Source organism: Trichomycterus rosablanca, chromosome 14, assembly GCF_030014385.1.
Source record: "Trichomycterus rosablanca isolate fTriRos1 chromosome 14, fTriRos1.hap1, whole genome shotgun sequence".
Lineage (NCBI taxonomy): Eukaryota > Metazoa > Chordata > Actinopteri > Siluriformes > Trichomycteridae > Trichomycterus > Trichomycterus rosablanca.
This window is the reverse complement of record NC_086001.1, coordinates 33,109,384-33,122,447: the sequence shown is the minus strand read 5'-3', so window position 1 is coordinate 33,122,447 and position 13,064 is coordinate 33,109,384. Positions and strand designations below refer to the sequence as shown.

The following is a 13,064-nucleotide window of genomic DNA, read 5'->3' as shown; positions in this document are numbered from 1 at the left end:
GATACATGCTGGGTTGCGAACATGGCTGCCCAAGAAGTAGGTCATCCAGATACTTCTCGGGTACCTTTTTATGTATACTGTGTATTCGGACATACCAACTGCTCTCGCGTACTGCTCTCGCGTACTATTGAGTATGGAAGTATGCGATTGTTTTTTTGTATTCTATGTGATTTTGTATTACAGGCCAACAGCAGCAACCTGGCAGTGGTGGGGCTTGAACCAGCGACCTTCTGGTTACTAGTCCAGTACCCTAACCACTAGGCTACTGCTTGCCACACAATGAACAATACAGTGGGCTAACATCTGAAGCGCTGTAAACCAGTGTCCTATTCAAAGATCCTTCATCGATTCAGGGATACAACAAACAGCTTCATGCATTTAGTGGATCTAGATTTGAGTATCAGAAATGCTGGCTCTGTTTACTCCAGACCATGGTTACATGGCTCACAGTAAAAGTTTGTTCTTAAGAGTGCGCACACGTTGTGTGCATCCAGATCCCAGCTCCATGAACACCTTCTGAATGGCATCAAATGTGTACTTAAGCTCTTTTGGATAAGAGAGGTTCAGGGCATAGATAAGGCCAAAAAGGTATGCCAAGCCTGTAGATATGTCCGAGAGATTCTCCAATATTATGGTCTCCTTCAACACTGGCGATGTTCTGTATGTTTGCTGAGCTTGCAACAGAGACCTCATTCTCCAAAACTACAAGTACACCAACAGATAACCCTTTGGTCTGCCCATCTTCAGGATCTGTACCCTACGAAAGAGACAGAGTAAACACAGAAATACATTAAATTAACTGTTTATTAGGATTTTTTAATGTCATGTTTTACACTTTGGTTACATTCATGACAGAACAGGTAGTTACTCATGACACAAGATTCATCAGTTCACAAGGTCATATCGAACACACTCATGGACAAATTAGTGTCTCCAATTCACCTCACTTGCATGTCTTTGGACTGTGGGAGGAAACCGGAGACCCCGGAGGAAACCCACGCTGACAAGGGGAGAACATGCAAACTCAGCACAGAAAGGACCCAGGCTGCCCCACCTGGGGATTGAACCCAGGACCTTCTTGCTGTGAGGCGACAGTGCTACCCACTAAACCACTGTGCCGCCCCTTATCTCACAGGCATGCTTCTTGATGTCGTCTACTTACCAGACATTTCGTGAATAACCTTGTGGGATCTTCTATTAGAAAAAAAACACAGACCTTCCAGCACAGCACTTTTCCGGTGGGGTACAATGTCAGAGGTCTTAAAATAAACACAAAAATGAAAGCATATTTACTATGAAGATCCAAGCTAAAAATCTGTGGTTAAACAAAATGTGACTATTGTTGCAAAAACACTGAAATAATACAACCCCTGGCAAAAAATATGGAATCACTCAAATCTGAGGAAAAAATTATGGAATCATTAGAAAACACTGCACCATTATTACTTTGTTGCACCACCTCTGGCTTTTATAATGGTTTAAACTCTCTGAGGCATGGAGTTAACTAATGACAAACAGTATTCTTCATCAATCTGCCTTCAATTGTCTCTTATTGCTGTTGCCAGATCAGCTTTGCAGGTTGGAACCTTGTCATTGACCATTTAATTCAATTTTCACCAGAGATTTTCAAATGGATTGAGATCCGGACTATTTGCAGGCCATGCCATTGACATTATGTTTTCTTGAAGGAACGTTTTCACGTCCTTTGCCCTATGGCAAGATGCATTATCATCTTGAAAAATGAAGTCATCACCACCAAACATCCTTTCAACTGATGGAATAAGAAAAGCGTCCAAAATTTCAATGTGGACTTTGGCATTTATTGAAGACCATCTCCCCTGTGTCTTTACCCGACATGCAGGCCCATATCATCAACAACTGTGGAAATTAACATGTTTTCTTTAGGCAGTTATCTTCATAAATTTCATTGGACAGACACCAAACAAAAGTTCCAGCATCATCACCTTGCCCAATGCAGATTCGCGATTCATCACTGAAGATCACTTTTATCCAGTCATCCACAGTCCATGATTGCTTTTCTTTAGCCTACTTTAACCTTTTTAGGTGTTAATGATGGCTTTTGTTTAGCTTTTCTGTATGTAAATCCCATTTCTTTTAGGTGATTTCTTACAGTTCAGTCACAGACATTGACTCCACTTTCCGGCCACTTGTTTCTCATTTGTTTTGTTGTGCATTTTCTGTTTTCAAGACATATTGCTTTAAGTTTTCTATCTTGATGCTTTGATGTCTTACTTGGTCTACCAGTATGCTTACCTTTTACAACCTTCCCATTGTGTTTGTACTTGGTCCAGATTTTAAACACAGCTTACTGGGAACAACCAACATCTTTTGCAACATTCCACAATGATTTATCTTCTTGAAGGAGTTTTATTATCCTCTCATTTGTTTCAACTGACATATCTTGTGTTGGAACCATGATTCATGACAATCTGCTTTGTGCAACAGCTCTCCGAGGTGTAAGCACTCTTTTTAAACTGAAGAATAATTAGCAAATCTAATCTGCTGCAGATGTTTTGTTTTTAAACTGCAAATTACAGAGTGATTCCATAATTTTTTCCTCAGATTTGAGTGATTCCATATTTTTTTTCCTCTATTTGATCTAAAAAAAGCAATTGTGACTGACCACAACTATTATATTTGTTTCTTTTTTTATTGTTTCTTAATGCCAGAAGGTTGACATTTTGAGAAATGATAGTTTTGTGGCATGTCTGTGATTTATTTTTTTTCTACAAAATTAAACAATTGACAGAACATCTTCCAAGAGTGGTGATTCCATAATTTTTGCCAGGGGTTGTACTAAATCTTAACTTACCTGACACTGGTCTCAAAGCAGTCTGTAAGGAACATGCCACTTCATCTACAGTGTCTAGGTCTTCAGGATTCACACTCATTATAGTTTGAAAATCTCTAACGGTGTGTTTTTTGTGGATTCTGCTTCAATGAGAGCTAAAAGTTGGACAGTTGTTTGTTTTAAATCCACATCCAACATAGGGACACTGAACTGTTTCACGATTTTTAAGATGGTTTCCAAGATGAGTAAAAAACTGTTTGTCAGTACAGATTTCTTGAAAATCACAGGATCTACACTTAAATGTTAAGAGTTTGTGATGAACTGAAGTACTGTTGCGATGGGATCTGGAAAGATGTGATCTTAAGGCACCTGGTGTTCTGAAGACACACACACAGTCTGTATGAATACAAGGCCAGTAGGAAAGTCTCCCATGATGAAGTCGATAGTGTCTCTGAAGGACATCTTGGCTTGAGCTGGTGAAATTGCAAACCTTACATTGCATGCAGCCCTATCACATGAACCTAAAAAACAAGAAACATCACTTTCATTTTTATATTAGAATATAATGGTTTAATTGTAATCATTAATTAAAATAAATAATTAGTGAACCACTAATTAATTAATAATTAATCCATCTAAGAATGTATTATTCTTGAATAATTATGTACCATCTGGTAACTCCTTTTGAACTAAATGTGCATATACTGTATGAAGTAGAGCTGGGCGATATATCGAGATTTTATAAAATATCGATATATTTTCATACGCGATATAAGATAAGACAATATCGCATATATCGATATAGATGTTGCGTTCCAGTTAGATCCGACAGTTCGTCTTTCTCTTCTCCCAGTTTGTCTCTGCTCATGTTCACCTGCCCCGCCTCTCTCCCTCACTGCCCCGCCCCTCTCCCTCACTGAACACAACTTGCCCCTCCTCACCGCTTCACCAGTAAGTCCTGCAGGCAGCGATAGCATGGAGATGGATAAAGACATGACAGAAGCTATCGAAGAGGAGCTGGTTAGTAAAAAGAATAATAATGACTCAATTATTTGGAGATGGTTCGGATTCAAAGTGTCAGATGAGCAGCAGAATAATGTATTCTGTAGAGAACGCCGAAAACAAGTCCAGACAAAAGGTTCCAGCTCCGTGTACCTTTCGTTTTTCACTTCAAATCCCAAAGTTGAAAAACAAGAAAACGAGTCATTCGTTTCAAAAACCCAATATAAACATACAAGTGCATGCACGCGCTGACATGCACGTTAGTTTATACTGGATGATATCCCGATGTCCGAGACTCATTTATTTATTTATCTTCTATTATAGTATTTACTGTTCTTGGCCAATAAACGTCCAAAAATTAATACAATTGCATGAACTAACTCTGGAGTAATCAAGGAGCAAACAGCAATTCAACAACAAATAAAGCTGTTAAATAATAATAAAGTGCATGAAGCAGAACGCTGATTAAAATGCATGAAATGTTGTAATACCCAGCTAGCAAAAAATGTATGGCCCAGTTCTGGGCCATATCCGGCATGCCGGAACTTTTTGTGTCGGCCCACATCCGGCAGCCGGATCTGGCCCGGTGTCAAAATGAATGACGGTTAGATTGTGGCCCGTATACGGCTGCCCGGATCCCAGCCATGACTGCCAGCAATATGCCAGCACTTAACCACCTGCTAGCCAGAACAATCATTATCGGGCCAATAATGGCCCAGTTCTGGCCTGCAGTAGATTTTTAATAGGCTTTCCCCAGCCATATGTAACCTTTAATGGTCACTGGGACTACTACAACTGTTCTTGCTTCTTATTGCTATGAAAATACTCTGTAATATATATATACTTTATTATAATTATATGTAATAATAATAATAGAGTACAATTAAAACAGTAACAGAAAAAAACAAATGTACACCAAAACACATTTTTCAATATTTTATTCAAGTATTTTTATTTATTATAAAAATGTTTTGTCCTGCCATAATTGACTGCTGATCTCCTGCCTCCTGACACTGGTCTGTAATTCTGGAATGAAAACAAAAACTATTTTTCACAGATCAATGTGGATCTTATTCAACATTTCTTTTCCATCATTAAGTGGAACTGAAAAATTTGAATAAGAAAAAAAGTAACTGTAGTTTAAATATGTTTACCTGGTTAGAAATGGTTTATTGATTCACTCAGGCAGCAGGAGTGGCATCACGAAAAGCATACAGCTGTAGGTATAGGTAACTAATGTAATCGTTTTAAAATATTATGTGTGTAATATAACTTGGCTATATTGTTAGATGGTTTATATCGTATTTATAATATCAGTGTAAGTTTCCTTTAGGTGTATGTTTTAAATTAATATTGATAGCCTTTGCTGCCATATTTATGTATAGCTGGCTAGATAGTTAGTTTACCGTACCTGCCAAGCTAGCATTTTTGGCTAATGTTAAAACATAGCTATAATAAATTAATTATCAAAAATACGAAATTATTTGATTATATATATTGTTCTGTTACTACAATATATCAGTATTTTTAATATAATGTTTTAGTAAGTTTTTAGTCCTAAAGAGCAGCAGTTAACGTTACCTTGAAATCCTCAGTGTCAGTGTAAAAAATAACGGTTTTCCTATTTAAACTGAACTAAGTGCGCGAGGCTCCTCACGCATGCGTACAGGGAACCTTTCATGTTGAAGTAGTGAACTGATCTCTCACCACCATGTACGTATTAACATTAAGGTAATAGTTAAAAATCACTTGTCAGTTATCATTGCTTACGGACATCTGGTTCAAGTCAAACAAGCTTATCAAGCGACTGTAAAATAATGGTATACATACATATACAACTATTATATTGGTTTAAAAAAAAGTTGCTTTGAGTCTCAGTCAGCCGATAGTGCCGACATGCAGCCATAATCGGGCCAGATGCGGGGTGCCGCAATTCCGCCGAGTCTCAGTCAGCCGACAGTGCCGACATGCAGCCATAATCGGGCCAGATGCGGGGTGCCGCAATTCCGCCGAGTCTCAGTCAGCCGATAGTGCCGACATGCAGCCATAATCGGGCCAGATGCGGGGTGCCGCAATTCCGCCGAGTCTCAGTCAGCCGATAGTGCCGACATGCAGCCATAATCGGGCCAGATGCGGGGTGCCGCAATTCCGCCGAGTCTCAGTCAGCCGATAGTGCCGACATGCAGCCATAATCGGGCCAGATGCGGGGTGCCGAGCCGACAGACAGCCGACACTGCCGAACCGGAGCCGGAATCGGCCCAGATCTATCTTGCTAGCTGGGTAGTTACACAGTAACATGAAGGATTAGTTCTATATGGTAAAAGAAAATATTAATGTAAATGTTAATGTTGTGGCGACTGATGTAAAACAATGTATAAAGTCCAAACATGTGAGGGGGGGGGTTTAACGAGAACGCTACTTTTAATGTCATACAAGCTCAGTGCAAAACACGCAAGCTCACACAAGCACAGCCGGAAACGGTAAATTTCTGTTATCTTCCCTACACACTCGCTCCCTGCGCCCTATAGTACACTTAACATTCTTAAAGGGCCAGACAATATATTTGTAATTCACATTACACAACAGGTGAGACGTTAGAAAACAAACTTTTTCTTACAATAGTTATTTTTTTTCTTAAGGAAAAATTTTTCTTGTGTGAAGCTTCCCAGCATGAATATTAATAAAAGTGCCTGTAAAAAATTTGGAACATGTAGCTTTGTTTCAGAAGTGTCTTGTTGTTATTACCTTATGGGATGAAAAAATATCGAGATAGGGTTGGGCGGTATGATATTACCGTATACCGCGGTATTCAAAAATGGTGACGGTATTTTTTAAATATGAAGCGCCGAATTTCTGCTTCAGGTTTACCTTGAAAATTGAGACTTTAGGACATGCGCGCATCCACAGTGAGGGAGGGGTGGGAGGGGTAGGCGGTTGGAGCTCGCTGATTGGCTGTAAGGTGTGTAAGCTGATAACACAGAGAGACGAGTGAAGAGCCACACTGGCCAGTGTTGCCAACTTAGTGTTGCGACTTTTCAGAGCCCTCTAGCGACTTTTTTTCAAAAAAGCGACTAGCGACAAATCTAGCGACTTTTTCTGGTGTTATTGGACACTTTTGGAGACTCGAATGTGAAAACTGTTATATAAAATTATATTGTTCTGCAGTTACTGTCCTCAACGAGCAGCGGGTGCTGCCGTGAGCCCCTCCCCCGTCCCAAAGCACGGGCGGTCAGTATCACAGTCAGGGTTGCCAGATTGGGCGGGTTTCCACCAAAATGAGCGGATTTTGTTGGAAATTGGCAGGGAAAAACACTTTGGCAGGTGGACAAAATTTGGGCTGGTTTGTAATTATTTTGGCAGCTTAAAATATAAATAAAAAAAGCTATTGCTAAAGCAGGTGGAATATAAATAGGTCTCCCTTCTCCCACCACATCCAACCCATTGTCAAAAGTTTGATTGACCGGTTATTCTTTCCAGTCCAAGACACTGTTGCCCCGCCCATCAATACACTGATTCATATGTTAGACAAGTGATTTGAGTTGAATATGAAGGTAAGCAAGTCTCGTACATATAACCTCTCATATGTACGAGAGGGCAAACTTTCATTGCTTGCAAGATTATTTTTATTTACATGCAAAGGGTTGTGTGTCCTAACAAATAATGTATTTTACAAACTTGGTAGGCTACTTTAAAGACATGCAAGCAAAAATAATTTGTCCTTTATAATGTATAATTACTGATCTGTACATTTTAAGATATTAATTTGTAGGTCATGATGGTTTAACTGGTTTATTATTTGTGAAATGCTAAACATCATCTGCTTATCCTGTGTTTTGGGCGTTTTTTCATGTCTTTTGGCTGAAAATTACTGTCGCTATCTGGCAACCCTCCCCAGAGTAGCTCAGTGTTGTCTTAAAAAACAAAAACAAACCACGAATCAACAGAAGACAGTTCATTTGTAGTTCTAAACATATTTAGGGTGTTTTTACCCACTTTTTGTCTCTCCCACGATGTTATTCCTCTCTTCTACAGCGTCAATTACATGCAAATGGACCTTATGCAAATTAGGCGATGACGTCATTTAGCGACTTCTAGCGACTTTTAACAAGCAGAAACTGAATAACGGCTCGTCTTTTAATTTTTCAAAATCAACATTTTTTTATCAGTTCAACCGGAAATGAACACGAGCGCGTGCATGTACTTATTTACTAAATATATCTTCAGATGTTCCTGCCTATGTAAGAACTATTTTTTCCTAAATAAAAGCGCTATATTAAGAAAAATGTTTAAGAATGAAGTGCACTATAGGGCGTAGGGAGCGAGTGTGTAGGGAAGAGATTGGATTTGTACCGTTTCCGTGTTCGTGTTTTGCACTGAGCTTGTGTGACATGTAAAGTAGCGTTCTCATTAACCACTCAAATGTTTGGACTTTGAATTATTTTAACATTACTTTACATCACCGTCATCGCAACATGAACATTTACATTCATATTTTTTGTTACGGTATAGAACTTAATTCTGGATTACAGGCAGAACTAATCGTACACGTTCATACACTTGTAAGAAATATCTGTAACTATAAACTAAGCAGTTAACTTTTGAAATATATTGAAGTGTTTAGCTGACCTCCGTGAAGCTGGCCCCCCATGTGGTCAGAAATGGAATAAAAATATTATTATTCGTTTGTGCTGGTTTGTGCTGCTAAAAGAAACATTTGTGCTCTTTTAATTCTCAAGTTATAGGTTAAATAATATATTTTTTTTTATAAAGTGAGGACACCTGGCCCCTAAAAATGTCCAAATTGCACCAAAACCCTTTAATTCGTTTGTGCTTCGTTTGTGCTGGTTTGTGCTGCTAAAAGAAACATTTGTGCTCTTTTAATTCTCAAGTTATAGGCTAAATAATATTTTTTTTATATAAATTGAGGACATTTAGCCCAATAAAATGTTCAAATTGCATCAAAACCATCTCATTTGTTTGACATCATTTTGTTTGACGTCATCTCATCTGGATGATGTCATTGGATGTGGATTCCACTTTGCACAGATATGTCAAAGCACTCAGCCATACTGCGTATCCTCTTCAATATCCTCTTGAAACTAAACACGCAGTTTTAATTGGTTTTCATGTTTTAATTGATATTCCTGCAATATACACAACTTATAGCAGAACATAACTTACCACACGTTTGTAAACTGTGAATCACTTAACACTACAGAAATATACACTACAAAAGTATAGGTTTAACAAGGCATTCTCTCTATTTATTCTTATTTAGTCGCATCAATCATTTTAATGTCAAAAGTCCTTTGATAAATAAACCAATTGTCCTTATGTGACTTCTTAACGGTGGGAATCTTTATTTTAAGCCATGTTTCCATGAGGACCAAAGTCTGAGATACAGGGTGGGGACCTGTTTGACTGTAAGCAGTCATTTTCAGACAGCACAAGTAAGTAAGTAAGTAAGTAAGTAAATTTTATTTATAAAGCACTCTTAAAACAACTTACGTTGACCAAAGTGCTGTACATCGAATAAGCATACATAACACAACATTATATTAAAAAATTAAGAACCAAATAAAAATACAGAGTAAGAGACAAAATAAAACAAATACAAATAGACTAAACAATTAAAATTAACACAGCTCCTCACTGTTCAAATGCCAGCTTATAAAGGTATGTTTTTAGGAGTGATTTAAAAACAGCGGCCGAAGGTGCTTGTCGAATATTAGGAGGTAGAGTGTTCCATAGCCTCGAGCATAAACTGCAAATGCACGATCACCTTTTAGCTTCAAACGAGCCCTAGGAACAGTCAACAAACTCTGAGTGGCTGATCTTAAAGATCGCTGTGCGGTTGCGGGAGAAAGCATACCACTGAGATAAGCCGGGGCTTGACCATTAAGCGCTTTAAAAACAAATAAAAGCACTTTAAAATGAATCCTGTGCTGAACAGGCAGCCAATGTAGTGAGGCAAGGACGGGTGTAATATGGTTTCTTTTCTTGGTATTAGTCAGTAACCTTGCTGCTGCATTCTGGACTACCTGCAAGCGCCGCAACAGAGACTGACTAATCCCAATATACAGAGAATTACAGTAGTCAATTCTTGCAGAAATGAATGCATGAATAACTTTTTCCAGGTCAGAATAGCAGAGAAAAGGCTTAATCTTCGCAATATTTCTGAGCTGGAAGAAGCTATTCCTTACCACAGAGTTGATTTGTTTATCAAATCGGAGGTCAGAGTCAAAGATAACACCAAGATTTCTCACATATGTTTTGACACATGTAGACAAGTGACCAAGGTTATTGGAGACACTATTGATGTGATGAGGACCCCCAAAAACGATAACCTCTGACTTGCTTTCATTCAGCTGAAGAAAATTGTCAGCCATCCACCTCTCTATGTCCTCAAGACAACTGCTAAGAGATGTTAACGAGCCATTGTCATTCGGTCTAATGGGAAGATAAAGCTGTATGTCATCAGCATACAGGTGAAAGCTGACATTGTGCTTCCTAATTATTTGACCCAATGGCAGCATATAGAGAGAAAAAAGGAGGGGCCCTAGTATGGACCCTTGTGGAACACCACAAGAGACATCAGCAGAAGAAGAGAAATAGCTGCTAATATTCACTGAAAAGGTTCTATTCTTAAAATAAGATATGAACCAATTCAGGGCCTCTCCCTGTAACCCCACCCACTTTTCCAGGCGACCAACAAGTATGTCATGGTCAACAGTATCAAAAGCAGAACTAAGGTCCAATAAAATGAGGATGGCACAATTTCCCTCATCAACAGTAAGTAGCAAGTCATTTGTCACCTTCAGAAGAGCAGATTCAGTGCTGTGCATAGACTTAAAACCAGATTGAAAAATCTCAAAAATACCGTCTCTACTCAAAAATGGTAAAAGCTAAGAATATACAACCTTTTCCAGCAATTTGAACTTAAACATAAACCCCTAAAATTTCTTTTCCAGGTAAAAACGTGACTAAAATAACAGTAAGATGACTTATTTTCAATATTTTGTACTTTATTGTCACTTTATGAAGAGAAAAGTGTCTCAGTAGACAGTAATAAAATACTGAGGCAGAGTTGGAGTGTTTGTTGTATGAATACAGGTATTTTATGAAGAATGCAATGCATGTCTAATTTGACATGCAGTTTACTGGTGATCAGGATTCCCATATGTGTATCACTGTAATGACACTGTAAAGAAGTAACCCCAAAGCTTCCTCGGCTCATTAACATTGTTTGCAAGAATCTACTGCAGCATCCACTTACAAAACACACAAATATATAACCCTCACCATATAACGTCATATTAGTCATTAAGGTTATATACTTGTTTATCCATCTCCCTGTGCAACTTGCTGTCAGTTCTGTTAGGTCTTCACAAATCTGCATACTTTACACATTTATACTTTCCATCATGCTGCCCTGCATATTTATTGTATTAAGATGCACTGTCTTGTCTAATTACACTGCACTCATTCATTTTGTTTGTACTTTCCCTTTCACTAGATAGCATGCTGCACCAAAACCTTGGCAGAATGTCATTCTGCTCCACTATACACCACATTACCACGTTATTATAAAGACCTACCTTTCAATTACGCTCACTGGCCAGTAAATTGGGCTTCAACAACCCAAGGCATGGCATGAAAAAACATTGTTTTTATGCAAGTTTTATAAAAAAAAAAAAAAAAAAAACACATGAGAAAGACCATTGTCCTAGCAACAAAAAGTTGGTAGTCACGTTTGACTAAGGTCTGAGCATACTTTTCTTTTGTCCTCTCCTCAGGCAACTGTTGGAAGAGACATTCCAGGAAAGAGCTTTCATAGCACATAAACACATAATTCTCATTTTAAGGTAATTTATTGCTTCTAATAAAACCCTGTAATAGTCCTCTGAGAATTTTAATCATATTAATGACATTTAGAACAAGATTGGACAGTTCTGTGAAAAATATAAAACAAACATATGCTGTACATACACATTAAAAGGCAAGTGAAAGACAAATCAACTGAAATTGAAAATGATTGCATCAAAAATATAGATGATGGTAAAGGTAGATGACAGTGACAGCTCTAATTCTGGCACATGGTCTCATGTCCTAAATGAAGAGATCAGGAACATCACCAGATTAGCCTGCATACTTAGTTTCAAGAGAGCAAAAGTGTACCCACACAGTGCATTGACATCACTGGCCACTGTACTGCAAAATTGTCCATTTCCAGTGTGCTAAAATGCAGAATTGATTACATTGATGACAGTCTTCATACTGGAAAGGCAAAGCACATGCTATCTGGAGAGAAAAGACTGCCGGTCTCTGAAGAACTCAGGCAGGGTAAAAAACTGCTACATGTGTGGCGAGCCACAGAGGCTTACAAGATAATGCCACTCGGTAACCCAGAGCTACCCACCTACCAAGCCTGAGTACATTAAGAAAAGCCAAACAAGGGAGAGGGGATAGGGAGGTAGAACACAAACACCCCATCCTTTCCCCCTCATCTAATAAAATACAGTGTGCCACATAGGGGCAGTATTCATGACATCGGCCTTGACAAATTTTTTATGCCATTATTGGACCCCCTCTCAACTACTAGTCAAAATACTAGTAAAGACTCAAGTGTAAGTTTTAATGCTACAGGTACAGTAGTCAAAAGGCTCACTAAACAGAAACATCAGGACATACAGTATATTTCCATATCAAGGAGTTCTGTCCTCACATGGAGATACTTCTATTCACATCCCAGTGGTGCAAATGCTGTCTGAGCGGCATGACATTAACGCCATATCAAACTGGGTCTCTGAATGGCTTAGAGGAGGAGCATCTGTACCAAAAGAAGTTGTTTCTGATTTCTCTCTTGCATTACTGGGTGGTCTTGTTAAAGCCTTTACTTCTTACTCTGGTTTGAAGACCTATATAAATAGAATAACAAAGACATCAGAGCTATAACACAAACCATGGAATTTAGCTGTGACTAAACTTTTTTAAGCTATGTTACATTTTGATTATTTGGTGAGTCTGTAGGTAGAATATACTTGTTGACGGCCCACAAGCATTTAAAACCTTTGAAATAACTAACATTTGGAATTCACAAATCAATTTAGCTGTGTAACATGTGTATGGATAATGTTATGGATAACATTTTAACATTTAAAATGTTAAATGTTTTTAAAGGTAATTCGATTATAATAAATTTCACTCTGTGATGCAATTTTAACATTGTTAGGGGCTAAGTGTCCTCACT

At 38.3% G+C, this 13,064-nt stretch overlaps 1 long non-coding RNA gene and 1 pseudogene across 1 annotated transcript; one reads left to right on the top strand and one right to left on the bottom strand.

Moving 5' to 3' along the window:
* The window catches only part of LOC134326480 (E3 ubiquitin/ISG15 ligase TRIM25-like), a 514,462-nt pseudogene that overhangs the window by 292,397 nt on the left and 209,001 nt on the right, over positions 1-13,064 (top strand).
* On the bottom strand, positions 4,736-5,389 carry LOC134326586 (uncharacterized). The gene is made up of 2 exons (XR_010014535.1): positions 4,969-5,389; positions 4,736-4,840 (listed from the first exon to the last, which is right to left on the bottom strand). It is a non-coding gene; the product is annotated as an uncharacterized LOC134326586 (long non-coding RNA).